This window comes from Esox lucius, chromosome 8 (genome assembly GCF_011004845.1).
Source record: "Esox lucius isolate fEsoLuc1 chromosome 8, fEsoLuc1.pri, whole genome shotgun sequence".
Classification (NCBI taxonomy): domain Eukaryota; kingdom Metazoa; phylum Chordata; class Actinopteri; order Esociformes; family Esocidae; genus Esox; species Esox lucius.
In genome coordinates, this window is record NC_047576.1 from 6,724,866 (window position 1) to 6,739,295 (window position 14,430).

The 14,430-nt window shown below is 42.3% G+C and overlaps 1 long non-coding RNA gene across 1 annotated transcript in view; it reads right to left on the reverse strand.

Moving 5' to 3' along the window:
• Nucleotides 1-4,055: 4,055 nt before the first annotated feature.
• LOC105025367 overlaps nucleotides 4,056-14,430 on the reverse strand; it is a 31,291-nt gene continuing 20,916 nt past the window's right edge. The window contains exons 3-4 of the long non-coding RNA XR_001198269.4: nucleotides 10,181-10,241; nucleotides 4,056-4,089 (exon numbers count right to left, since the gene is read on the reverse strand). This is a non-coding gene — a long non-coding RNA (uncharacterized LOC105025367). The remainder of the gene's footprint in view (nucleotides 4,090-10,180; nucleotides 10,242-14,430) is intronic.

Consider the following 14,430-nt stretch of genomic DNA (forward strand, 5'->3'; position numbering starts at 1 on the left):
GGTATGGTGGGACTGCCTCAATCCTTATTAAAATGGCTTAAACATAATTTGTGTGAATAGGCTGAATGTATGGTGCACTTGTGTTCCAGTGTAATAACAACATGGAATAGGTTCATCCTTAAAGGTTCACCCTCTAGAGCACACTTGTGAGCAGACCCTTATTCCCCTTTTAGTGTACTATTTCTAAACGGGCCCTACAGGCTTCTGGTGAAAAGTAGCTCTTTGCCAGGTGTGGGTGATCAACGAGGATAGCATGTTAGTGTTGGGGGATCTATGAGGTTAGCCGACTCCGGGATGCTGGCCTTCTAGGCAGGGTTTTCCCCCTGTCCAGTGTCTTTGTTCTTTCGCCCATCTTTTCTTTTTATTGGCCAGTGTGAGATATGGCTTTTTCCTTGCAACTGTGCCTAGAATGCCAGTTGCCTCCTCACTGCTCATGTAGAGACTGGTGTTTTGCGGGTATAGTTTAGTGAAGCTGGCAGTTGAGGACCTGTGAGGTGTCTGTTTCTCAAACTAGATACTTGAATGTATTTGTCGTCTTGCTAGGTTGTGTACTGGGGCCTCTCACAAATCTTTATTGTGGTTAGAGCCAGTTTGCGCTGTTCTGTGAAGGGAGTGTAACGTGTTGTACGAGATCTTCAGTTTCTTAGCAATTTCACAAATGGAATAGCCTTCATTTCTCAGAACAAGAATAGACTAACAAGTTTCAGAAGAAAGTTATGTTTCCGGACATTTTGAGCCTGTAATCGAACCCACAAACACTGATACTGAAGATAATGAACTAGTCTAAAGGCCAGTTTTTTTATTCAGCACAACAGTTTTACCAGTGCTAACATTTACAAAAGGGTTATCTAATGATAAACTTGGATTTGCAAACACAACGTGCCATTGGAAGACAAGACTGATGGTTGCTGATAATGGGCCTCTGTTATCCATGGAAAATAAGCTGTTTCCAGCTACAATAGTAATATACAACATTAACAATGTCTACACTGTATTTCTGATTAATTTGATCTAAATGGAGAAACATTTCTAAGTGATGCCAAATTTGAATGGTAGTGTATTATGCAAAACAAACATGGTTGCTTTGTATCGTAGTGATGCATTTTCTGAGGTGTCCAAACCTCCAATTTAAAGGCTAGTATAATTTTTATTTGGCAGAGCAACCATGGGAGTCTAATTATACTTCTCTGTTGTGGGAGAAATTGCTACCCATTCAAATTCAATAGGGACATCTATTTTATATTGCTTGTGGAAATGGTCTCAAATGTTGGTATTTGACTGTCAACCGATCATATGTGTAAGTTTAAGTGGTCAAGATCAGGACAAAGGAACTTTTTTTGAAGCGGGTATAAACTGGGCCTTGTAGATCTGGAATCCTGCTTGTGTAATTCATTGGCTTGCTGAATGTTCACATTCATTATAAGCCCACTAAGGATGGGGGACGGTTACTACCTGTTTCTCTTGGATGATTAGTAGGGCTCCTAGTCTAAGGACCAAAAAAAAACAACAGGCGAAGTGAAGGGAATTCTATTGAATCTGATTATTTATTTTTTTGTCCAAGACTATGTTTAATCAGTGTCTGCTGGCCTCAAGTGTCCTATTATAATCCCTGGAGCCTGTGGCATATGTCTGACCATCGGCAACATTGTGAAGGGAATAATGGGCTAAAACCAAAGATGTATTAAACCCTGCATTGCTGATGCTACTGTATATACAGGCTGTTGAGAGGCTTTGAAGACACTTGTCGGACAAACTGTGAGTCCTAGTGTGAGAAGTCATCTGTAGGAATAAAATGTATTTTACAGTGCTTCAAAGACAACATTTTACTTATTTTTGTTGTTGTGGGGAGAGTAATATCAGTTATCTCAAAGAAAAATGTAAAGATACTTTAGGATTTATTTTTAAACTCAGTGTAATTTATAGTAAAAACATTAACATTTTGGGAATTGTGTGTTTGCAGCAATGCTATTTGCTGAAATGAGTTGCTGCAGAACTTAGTCCATGCTGTTCTGAACAAATTCTGCTTAAAGAAACGTAGAATGTATTTAGATCAGTTTGTTAATTGATGAGAGTATCTTCAGTATCATTCAGGTTCCACTGCTCTGGCCAATGGGCTTCCCCTGTGTAGATGGAAAACAACCAGTGGGGTGCTTGTGTTATCCACTAGTCCATCTGGCTCCTATTTATGTCCCTGATGTTGCACTCCCTATCAATTATCTAGCTTTTAAACGCATCATTGGCTAAATCATGTATTCAGTTGTCCGTTCCTGAATCTTGGCAATGGCTGTTAACAGTTTATTTGAACTTAATCTTTGTCTCATTTTGGCTAAATTCAATCAAACCAACGTTGCAGTATTTACAAAGTAGCTCTTTCCCAAATTAACCCCTTAATTGGTTGTGGGCACTGGATGAAAAGTGACTACTATTATCACTATTACTATTAATACTATCAATACTACTACTAATATTACTACTACTATTATCAATACTACTACTAATATTACTATTATTACTACTACTATCAATACTACTACTAATATTACTATTACTACTACTATCAATACTACTAGTAATATTCCTATTACTACTAGTGTAATTAATAATACTGTTACTACTAATACTAGTATTTTTACTACTATTAATACTATTACTACTAATATTATTTTTACTGAAAAGCGACTACTATTATCTATATTATTATTATTATTATTACTACTACTACCCCAACATTGGTGTGCTTTCACAAGAATCCTTTCACTTCAGAATTGGAAGTGTGTTGTAATGCATGCTGTAAAAAGGCCTGGGGTAAACATTGCTACAGAAACTTCGAAGGAATTCCAGCATGAGTGGGAAAAACCGAGGAATGCACAGTATACATTTTGTAAGAGAGACTTGCAGTACATATGTCTTTTTTCCTGTTGACTCTGTCAGAAAAGACCCCCACACGGAATCATAAACACATAGACGGTTCCAAATATAGAATTTATTGCCAGTATCACAGCCACACGAGAGAGCTCCAACGAGTATGATCAAGGTGTGCTGATGCAGTGTCTACTTACATTCTCCATACGGGCCTGTGGGGGTGAAACGCATAATACAAAACAAGGCATATATCCGGACGATATCCCATCTGACAGCTGGTTGGAGCCGGATATCTGGGACACAGTTCCATTCATTGTTCAGCGAGCTTTTCAACATAGTTAAACCCACCGACAGCAATGAATGTTGATTGTGACCTTTGCTGTGGTCATAGGCTGAAGGCTTATTTTTTTTTTTTTTCTCCACATCTTTTTTATTTATTTTTTCAGCAGCGGTGGGGGGGCGGGGGAGGAAGGGGGAGGTTGTTCACAGAGAAATGAAGATGCTTGGGCAGGAGAGGCAGGGGTTCTTCCTCTGGTGTTGCCGAGCGTCGGGGGCCTTATGCGTTGAGCGACAAGAGACTCGCCACAGGGTACAATCAACGGTCGATGGTTTTTGTCAATTTAGCTCAAAACTCACCGACAGCGTTGAATGTTCACCGAGGCGAACAAAGCCTGATGGCGAGACAGTCCTACTTCTTAGAGATTCAGAGAGACGAGGAGAAGCCCCATGTGGCGGAACCATTTATCTCTCCATCAATCTCTCTTTCTGTCCCTCGTTCTTTCCGTCTTTCTCATTTCCTCCATCCCTTTAGTCGGTCTGTCTATAACTGCCTTTCTTCTTGCCTCTCTCTGTGTCAGTCTCTTGGTCAGCCACTTGCTTTCTGTGTGTATATCACTCCCTCCATCAACTCTCTCCAACCCTTTCTCTGTCACTCCTCTCTCTCAATCCCTCTTCATCTGTCCCTCTCCATCCCTCTCTGTGACTCCTCCTGTCTAAAAATCACAAAGCCACAGCCATTGTCTTTCATGTTTCAGTTCACTTATCAGACGGCTCCAATTACCTATTCTTATCAGAGGGTGGCTACATAAGGTTTCACAAATGACACAATTTATTTATTTTTTTAGTAACATTCTACTTCAATGACAAACTTGTGTTGCGCCTTCGATCCAACTTCATCCAAACCCCCCCCCCCCCCCCCCCTCGCTCCGGTCTCATCCATCGGCATAGCTAAAGAGGGAGAGAAAGAACAGCTGATTGAGAATTCAAACATGTTTTTCTATTTAGTTAATCACTGTGAAGTCATTAACACATCTGTCATTTTAAATGAAGTCCCATTATCAATGATGTTTCACAGGCTGTTGTAATATCCTGTCAACAATACACCGAGCTACAGCCCTTTTCCACCATCCAACAATTAACATGAGGTATCTTCTATTATCATGCACAACACCTAAAGACCTATTCAAAGACCTTGCACATCATTACGCTCAGAGACCGAAAGCGTCTCTTCAGACGCTTAGTCGTCTTTTACAATTGCACGGGGCAGGAAAACACGTTTGTTTTTCAGTCTCGGTAGTGGTTAAGGCTTTAGTCACCGTTTAGTCATCTCGAAAGCCCTGACTCATTTGAGTTTTTGGTAAACAACGCATCATGAGCGCGCCAGCGGTGGTATCTGCGGCCAATCGACATACACTGCTACCGAGCGGCCTGAATGTCGGCGAGCCTCACCAGAAGGTGCCCAGAGGCATCCGGATGAGGCAGCGTCTTGACTGGCAACCTCCTGATTGATGTCATCTGGCGGTCCACTGTGAGCCCAGGGCCTTGCTCCCATGGAGCAGCGTGCAGCGTTTTTGGGAAAAGGTAACTGACAAGCAGTGAGACTATGGCTTGTGTGTGAGGCTTAGCTGTGTTGCTTTGCAGGAGAACCAGAGCACAAATTGAGTAATTGCATTTGACATCGGATTGAAATGACAAGTCTGATCCGGAATGGAGAGGCTGGGTGGCCGTCTTAGTGATTTGCTTTTAATCTCCAAGTGGACAGGAAGAAACCAGAAGTCTTTATCTCTATATGGATGGACTTGATTTGCTTAGTTACCATCTGGGTCTATTCCTTCTAAAACAACTAGATACTAAGCAGGCCTTTAATGGCTCTTTGAAGAACTGTCTGTTGTCGCTCACCTCTAACTCCCAGACCCCTAAAAGAAAACAGTTTGACTGACATTGTGTGGATTTGCAGCAGTAGCAGTGTGAGGTCTTCTCTGGCCAGAGGTCAAAGTTGACAGACTTAGGTTAGAGTGAACCAGACAGGGGCCCTTAACTGACATCCAAGCCTGAGGTAAAGTGACAGGGCTGGCCATCACCAGGGATGAGGAAAGGGGGAGGCTTACATGACATGGTTCTGGAGGAAAAGGTCATAGTCCTCCCCTCAGACGAGCTGGCCTTGATGGTACGAGCAGCTCTGACATTTGACCGCTTATATGCTGATGATGGCTGGACAGAGACTGCTTTGACAGTAAATTAATATAAAGGTCATTAGCGGCCACTGACGTTCAAAATCTCCATAGTCACAGAGCCTACAAAAACGCTGCAATCCAAAATATAAAAGAAACGAGTTCAATACAACATTTTACATCATAATTTTCCACAAATGTCTCAAATGGTGCTAAGATATTTTCAGTAGAACTACATTTAGAAACATAAATAGTTCTTTACGTAAAGAAATACCAGAAGCTTTGTTTAGGCTCATTGCCATTGTGATAGCGTGTGAATCTGACAGTCATGCGGCTCAGATCTCCTTTCTGCCAGGGGTGGTTTTATCAATGTTGACATCACCAGGAACAGACAGCCAGACAACGCAGTACAGGACAAACTGGTTTCCTCTTAGCAGCAACCAGCAACCATTGATGTTCATGAGGTATACCAGTTTAAATACTTCATAATTTGGGTTGGTGCCAAACAAACCTTTTAGTGTTTTGGACATCTACTGATTGGTAGGACCATGTGGTCGTTCTGGAGGTTACGTTGTGACAACGTTTCCTGTCACCTGTTAATTACTCTCCAGTAAATTGGTGAGATTTAGAGGACGCCTGCAGGTACAGACATTCAGCTCAATCTGTGCACACACAAATCATTTTCTCACTTTCTGGTGTGTGTTTGTGTTACTGTTTCACTGTCTGAGTAAGGACCGAACAACGACAGTAAAACAAGAAAATCATATACTCACTTTCAAATCATGTCTTCACTTTTAAATCATGTCCTCACAAAATGTTCCTCACTTTATTAACAAGAAGCTTTATCTGACTCATGGTTAAGTTTAGAATTAGGGTAGGTTAAGGTTAGGTTAAGAATAAAGGTTAATTCATTGAGGTTAGGGTTAGGTTAGAGTTAGTGTTAAGGTTAGAGTTAGTGTTAAGGTTAGGTAAAAAAACATTTTAATGGAACTAAATGTGTGTTTGTGTGTAGTTCACGGAACAGCTTGGAGAATGATGACGGTGAGAGTAATCTTCAGGCTTCTTCTGTCTCCTGACAGTATGTACACACACACACACACACTCCCTGTGACAGGTTATGTCTATGGGGTTCATTACAGTAATTGTATGTGTGGGATCCTGTGACAGGAAGGCCGTTATATAGTGGTGAGTACAAACACACACTCACATGCGCACGCACAGAGGGACAGGCTGTGACACCCTTATCGACGCCCAGACACTGAGCACTGAAAAACACTCTACACACTCACTCACCGAAATAGCTGCAGTTTCCTAGCGTCAGTCTGGGTGTGAAGAGCACACCAATAAAGCCATCCTTTATACCGCCACTACTGCTACGTAGCCACCACAGCTCTACAGGCAGACAGAGACACGGACAGACAGACTGACAGAGACACAGACAGATTGAGACACATAGACTGAGAGACACATACAGACTGAGACACAGACAGACTGAGACACAGACAGACTGAGACAAACTGACAGACAGAGACACAGACAGCTGGGCAGATCATATTTATCCCACTGTCTAATCATAGCTGACAGAACTGGGCTCGGTCTCTCCGTCCGACTCACACAGACGAGCCAGTGGTTGGTGGTGGTGGGGCCCTTACCAACGTCTCCGCCCACTCCTTTGTTGTAACTAAACACTGGCACCGCGTATTCACCGAATCCATACATCCTCTGGCAGAAACCCGTTGTGTTTCACACAACCGTCTGGATAACCAGGCAGTCTTCTGGTCTGAAAACCACCTCACGATTTCCTCAAACAGGGGTGTCCAAACCTCTCCTTGGGTTTCAGTGTTTAAACTGGGTCCTGCCTGACAACATTACAGTATAATGAGGTAGCGTGTTTCCTCTGAATAGTGACCTGAACAGCCAGCTACCCTTTTGTAGCAAAATATGATGTGAGGAGAAAACAACATTAAAAAAAATTGGTGTGTGTGTGGGTGTGATGGGACAAAGACAGGGAGCATCTGTCCGTTTTCACAATGGGATTCATATTTCCTCAGAACATGATGAGCCTGTTACTGACTAAAGAAGACCGTGGGCCCACGGTTCGGTACGTATCGTGGTTTGTGGGTCACTGTAACGGAACGTTTCGGTACGAATGAGATGATCATGTTAGAAGTGTAACCGACAGTGGCAAAGCAATGCTTGCAGACTGAATTTTGTTTACGGTCTTCTTACCCTCGTCATCGCATTGAATGCTGAATCCAAAATCTTCCCACACAGTGGATTTGAAAGACGGCTGGCTGCTCTTCTCCCAATACTCTTGTTCTTTAGGTAGATAGCTAGCTAGTACCACGCTAGGTAATTTAGCTAATGTAGCTACGTAGTGGACATTGGCTGTTAAACTTCTCTCAGGTACCATGGGGAAGTGCAAATTCAATCAGAAGCCGTTGGACAACAGCAACTTAGATTTGTGGTTGTAATCTGTTGAAGTGAAAGAAAAAGAAGCCCACTTTATTTTTTCCAAGAGATCTTTCAAACCTCACACATTATATGGGAATTAAATCTGTGGAATCCCATTTGAAGCGAAAAAAAAAAAAAAAGAAAACACTGCAAAAAGCCTCCAATAAACGCCTGGCACTTCTCTGTTTTATTTGGTCGTATCACAAATGACAGTCCAGCGAAGTACAGCCTGTAACGCTGTTGTTAACAGTAGGTTTGCTGCTCAAACAACAGTGGGTACTTCAGTCAAATTGGTGTCCTTAGCAATCTTTTATGTGGGTGTGGTTTTGAAATTGATCTTAAATGGAATTTTGTCGTAAAAAAGGTCTTAAATTTAACTTGCTGAAACCTGCAGATACCATGTGGGGCACATTTAGGGAGGTGTCTTACAGAGATGTCACTTCAAACTGTCCATTGGTTGTTGAGTGAGGGGGTTGCGGTCACTGCGATTGCCACATTTTGAGACATTGCTGTGGGGTAGTTTCTCAGCCTTCAGGAGCCCCCTAACGGCCTGGGGCCCCATGCAGTTCCCTGCCTTACCTGGTGGACTGCAGCGCAACAAGTACGTTTTGGAGATTATAGGATAATAACTGGCATATCGTAATTCTTCAGTTCATGTGTGCGTACTGAATCATAATGGGTGTACCGAACGGTTTGATTCCTGAATGACAATAAGACGCAGAGAGAAGAGCGAGACTGCGGTTGAAGTGGATGAATGGATGGAGAGTAAAATAGCGAATAACAACATTACATTCATCTTTCAACCCTCCATCAGTCAGTTTTCCTAAATCCTCCTGGTATGTACGTTGTCTGCCGTAACAGAGAACATCCCTAGTTATCCATTAGTGGTCACGCTGCGTGTCTGTGCGTGTATTCATTTGGACACCACGGTCATGTAACAAAGCCCACACGCCAAAAAGATGTCCCTTCCAAAGACTTACAGGACACATGAAGTACGTTTTCAAGTCCCGACGGATGAACGTAAGTTCAATTGAGTGCATCTGAGGGTCAAACTGACAGCTATAAGCTGTGTCCGTGTTCTTCATTACCTTATGCAACTGTACATTAATGCCAGGAGTTGGTGGAGGTGAGGCGTGGTCACTCGAGGAAGGACCGTGGATTAGCCTTTTACCCACAAATGGTTAAGGACTGGAGAGCAGAAGATGATGCTGAATCTGTAACTAGAGGGCCCTTTAGCTCAGACTAATCCAGGTCACAGACTGCATGATCATCATGAGGTACTAACAGAGTCGCAACTAAATCCAAATGTGTCCTGGTGGAATAACAAACACGCCACTCAGAACCTATACAGCTGATGGCCCCACACACACACACCTCCTAATTATACCATGGCAGACAAACGGTGGTAGGCTTCTTTCCTTAATTGGACATTACAATTGCTGATGTGAATTAACGTGTTAGGCACTGATTGATATGAATCCCAGACTGGCACTTAAATACAACCTAGATACACATAGGGAGAGAGAGAGAGAGACAGGGAAAGAGAGAGAGAGAGAGACAGGGAAAGAGCGAGAGAGAGAGACAGGGAAAGAGCGAGAGACAGACAGGGAAAGAGCGAGAGACAGACAGGGAAAGAGCGAGAGACAGACAGGGAAAGAGCGAGAGACAGACAGGGAAAGAGCGAGAGACAAACAGAAAGAGCGAGAGACAGACAGGAAGAGCGAGAGACAGACAGGAAGAGCGAGAGACAGACAGGAAGAGCGAGAGACAGACAGGAAGAGCGAGAGACAGACAGGAAGAGTGAGAGACAAGGAAAGGGACAGCCATGGAGAGAGACAGACAGGGTAAAAGACAGACAAGGACAGACCTACAGACAGGGAGATACAGAGAGTGAGACATGGGGGAGACAGGGAAAGGCTTTCCTGTGGATAGGGAGGAGTTTGAAGGAGAGAAAAAGAGAGTACAGGCAGAGAGAGATGGGGGGGCTTTCCCGTGGTAACTAAGAGCAAGCCTACGATAGCTTTCCTAAACCCAGCAGCCCAGTGTTTGGTCCTGCCGTCTAGCGGACTGGGGACGGGATAAATGTGGGAAAATTGAAAAGTTACGGTGTGTGTGTGTGTGTGTGTGTGTGTGTGTGCAACCTCTTTGTCTGAAACGGAGACCCTACTGCTGTTTCTCACACACACACACACTTCGATTCATTAACATGCAACACTAATGGTTAGGAAGCTTGTGTAAGTACATTTGAAGTGTATAGGGCAGGAGATAAAATGTCACGGCTTAGTTTCTTCTGGATACTTATTTTTTCAGGATTCTCTCATTATATTATTTAATTACGCATTATAATCACAAATTATTCATAATTTATATATGACTCGTTAATGGCCCCAGGAGGGGGTCTAACCGGCTCTTACCATGGCCAGGGCAGGGAGCAGGAGACGACAGACAGACTCCACGACTCCGCCATGTCTGGACCTGAGAAAAAAACAGGAGAGCAAAGGAGATGACTCAGGTTTGCTGAACACTGCCATTAACCACACTCATCTTTTACACTCTTCATCCAGAACCCTTAAGCTGGTAGGCTTTTTTCTTTTAGGGGCTGGCTACATGTCTCCGTGAGGTCAAACTGTCCCTTGTTTTCCTCTCTCTGGTGGTTTTTTGGACTTACAAAAAACAGATTTTAAGTACATATTCAAATCTGTACACGTGTGTACAAACCCACACATGCGCGCGCACACACACACAGACGCACACACCTCTTTCAGCGAGAGACGCCTCTCAGCAACTATGGAATCACTTGATTTCGCGTGTCATCACACCAGATGCGGTAAAGAGGTTAGAGAAACTCCACCCGAACAACGGAAATGTCATTGCAGCACGTGGGAGAATGAAGTCGTGAGGGAAAATATGTTAGCCTCTTTATTGACCTTGAGTAAAATTAGCCCACATTTAGGCTGTTACTTGTGTGTGTGTGTTTAACACTTGGTTGGGGTAAAATGAGTATGATGTTTCTATGCATGTCAACCTCAAAATATGTCAATGTCATGGTCAACCATCAGCAATTAATTACAGCTGAACACGACTTACTCCACCCACCCATGTCCTCATCCAAGCTATGCTACCGGCAGGATCGAATTGCACGGAGCTTTAGATGGACTTCAGATAGATATTGGTTTTGTAGAACAGATACGATTGTCGCGTAGAATGAGGAAACCTGTCAACTCTATTCTGGACATTGTGCATCTGTGCCATGTAAACATGTCGAACAAATATAGGTGTCCATAATAAGAAATATCCAACTGTCAGGGGTATTAATGACATCTCTAAGCTGGCTGGAAATACCTCAGTCGGAGCACTGAGCCGCCTCAGAGTGCCACACGCCTGCCATAGCCAAGATACCGACCGAGCCAAGAACTCACCACCGTGGCCCCTGACATTTCCCCCCTGGCTAAACGTCCTGTTGGACTTTTCAACACAACCCGGACACTAATTCCCCACCGGGGACTGAAGGGCTGCATTCCAAATGGCACCCTGTTATCTAGAATCCACACTGGGTCTTGGTCTGAAAAGGTGCTCAGCAAAGGCAATAGGGTGCAATTTGGAGCAGCCAGATCTGTATTTAGTCATACCCCAGAATACGTCTGACACCGCGTGCGACAGAAGCTCTGCTCTGGGGTCAGGAGGTGGGAAGCGCTGGTGTCTTCCTTACTGCTGACCACATTGAATGAAGAACTCCCTACCGCCTCAGTTCTTCTAGCCGCGGAGCTTCATCTCTTTCGTGTCTAAGCCCTTTATGACAATCACTGATGCAAAAAAAGGGAGTAAAGAATATGTCATAACTTCTAAGCAACTGCTGACAGCAGCGTTGAGCTATTTCCAAGAAGTATTGTGGAATAAATCCACAAGGCTTTTTAAAAATATAAAATATATATTTCAGTGTTAAAATGCAGAAGCATAAAAACAAGCCCCAGAATAAAAAAATAAAATAAAAATAAAATAACTTTAGAAACAAAAATATGGGAAGAGAAGAAATGTGGCCTTTATTCTGGAGACAGAATATCACTCCCTCATTGCACCTCTCCATCTTTTGATCATGTCCGAGCATTGGGGAGCAATCAGATAGACTTGCCGAAACCAGGAAGGGTGTGTCTTCATTAGGGACAAGCAGGGCACAAACTTTGCAATCTGTTTAGCAGATTTTGCTGATTTTTCTGTGCTGCTCACTAAATTTAAAACATGGGAACACCCACGTGTTTACGCCCCCTCAAAAAATGACACACAAAAAATACATTCTTTTGTTTCAGTCACTGGAGAGCAGATTTTGACTGAGTTTTAAAGAAAATACTATCAGGAATTAAATGCAAGAACTTTGAAGGAAACATTCACCAAACCACCAGAAGTAAGGTCTAGTATATTAATCTAGCTGTAGTTTGAAGAATCCATAAGGTGCACTTGTTAATGTCTAATGGAGTTTTTACAATTCGTAACCTTTTACTGAACATCCATCTTGCTCAAGGAGTAGTGGGCTATCTTTCATATTATCCTCAATTCAGTCAGCTTAGCTGGACTCAGTGTTAGCAATATATAGCAGGGTTTGTCAAATTAAATAAATCAATTGAATACATTAAAAACAACCACATGAAATCAGTTTCCAAGTCTCCATACATTTTTCAAGAATCTCTGTTCATTTTGGAAATCTGTAACTTCTAAAACTACAGTATGTATTATGACATAAAGCCCTGTGCCTTCTTTGGCCCTTTGGAATTTCTCAGTCTGATTTTATTGGAGATACACATTTTGATTAACCAATAGGAACGTCCAGAGCCCTTTAAACCAAAACTCATTGACCTGTTGTAATCCAATTAAATCAAATGGTCTTGCAGTTGGCAACCTCACCAAGACAGACAACTTCAAGGATTCCCCATTTATATAAATGCAGACAGACCTACTAAACCTTTTATCCAACAAACGTGGAGTACATGCATTTATATGAACGTGTGATTTTGTGCACGCATGTCGTCCCATGAACCTACGGCTGTGATAGTGAGCCACGGTAACCTAATGAAGTGGTGACTTTTCATGATTTTTGACATGGCAACACCCAGCGACGTCACTAGAATATTATGGATGGGGGGGCAAAGCCTTGTTTTTGGGGGTCTGGGCGTACTGCCCAAAACATCTTTTCATCATGTATTTTTAGAGTAACAACGGGTGTAAAATCAAAATAAGGTTATTTTTGGTCAAGGTTGGCTAAAAGTACACCTGTCTCATAGTTTGTGTTAGAATTTAAGTCATTTTAGATCAGTGTCTATCTAAATGAAGGAATTAAAGTCCACTCTGTCTTCATCAATCTAACACCAACAATTCATAAAACCGGCTGTACTATGTAGCCAATATACATTTGTCAACTATAGTCTATAGTAAATTAACATCTACAAACAGAATCTGTGAAACGCCCAGTTTTGCAACGTGTGTTCCTGATGATTATTAGTGACCTACAAATGTTAGCTAGCATGTGTAGATGTATTGATTGTATGAGTTAGTGAACTGTTGTAAGCTGATGTAACCAATGTAGATGTATTGATTGTATAAGTTAGTGAACTGTTGTAAGCTGTTGTAACCAATGAAGCAAAATATTAATTGTTTGTAACTGTGTTGAAACTGAAGGTGCAAGTAGGAGAACAGGAAACCCTGTTCAAGCGGTTGCCGGGGAGAGAAAGATTTAGTATGTCTGTCTTGTGAGAAACAGGTCACAGGTCAGAGACACACACATAGTCAGACAGACAACACAGAAACCACAAGGGGGGCAAGGGGATACTTGCAGTTATCCTATAAGGAATAGAACTGGGATTGGGCCTATGGCACACTGGCTTGGTAACTTAACGCCTCTATCTTTTGGGCGTAGTGGAAGTATAAAAATGATGTTTTGACTGTTGATCCTTAGACATTGTGCGGCGACCCTTGTCTCCAAAAGCTTTTGTAATAAACGGAATATGCGGCACGGTAATTGACCTGACTCCTGGTGTTTTATTCTCCTTTCCAACAAACCAACTCGGGGAAGTGTTAGACTTCAACACGTCATTAATGGACATTTTTATTTTCAGTAGTTGGTTAGTGTTAAAAAATACGACTCACTATTATTGGCCTCATTACCATTTTGTTGAATTACATTATAATTTATTTATATTTGTATTACAAATGACAGATCTTAGTCTACTCGTAAGCGTCTACTTGAATTTTGTAGCTACCTTTTCTTGCCTTCAGTCATACCATGACGTCACTTGTCCAAACAACTCACTTTTGTGACATTTTTACGATCACTCTTTTTCTTCTTAACTCCATACATTTCTATAAAAGATTTGATGGGTTAGCTGAAAGGTTATATTTATTAGCAAAACGTGCCATTGCTTTCCAGCGCTATTACATTTAAACAGTGCTAATACATTTAGTGGTATTATATTTAAACAGTGCTATTCAAAATAGGTCCAGCCACGTCCCTGGCGACAACCCATGCTGTTTCTAGAACGCAAACCGACTGCATGGATTTCTCCATAACTCGTGTAGAGAACCAGGCGACAGTGACAGATTTACCTTAGTGAGTGAAGTACATCCCACAGAAGTGACAACCACCCTCCTGTGTACATTCTCACACCAATCCCAGATT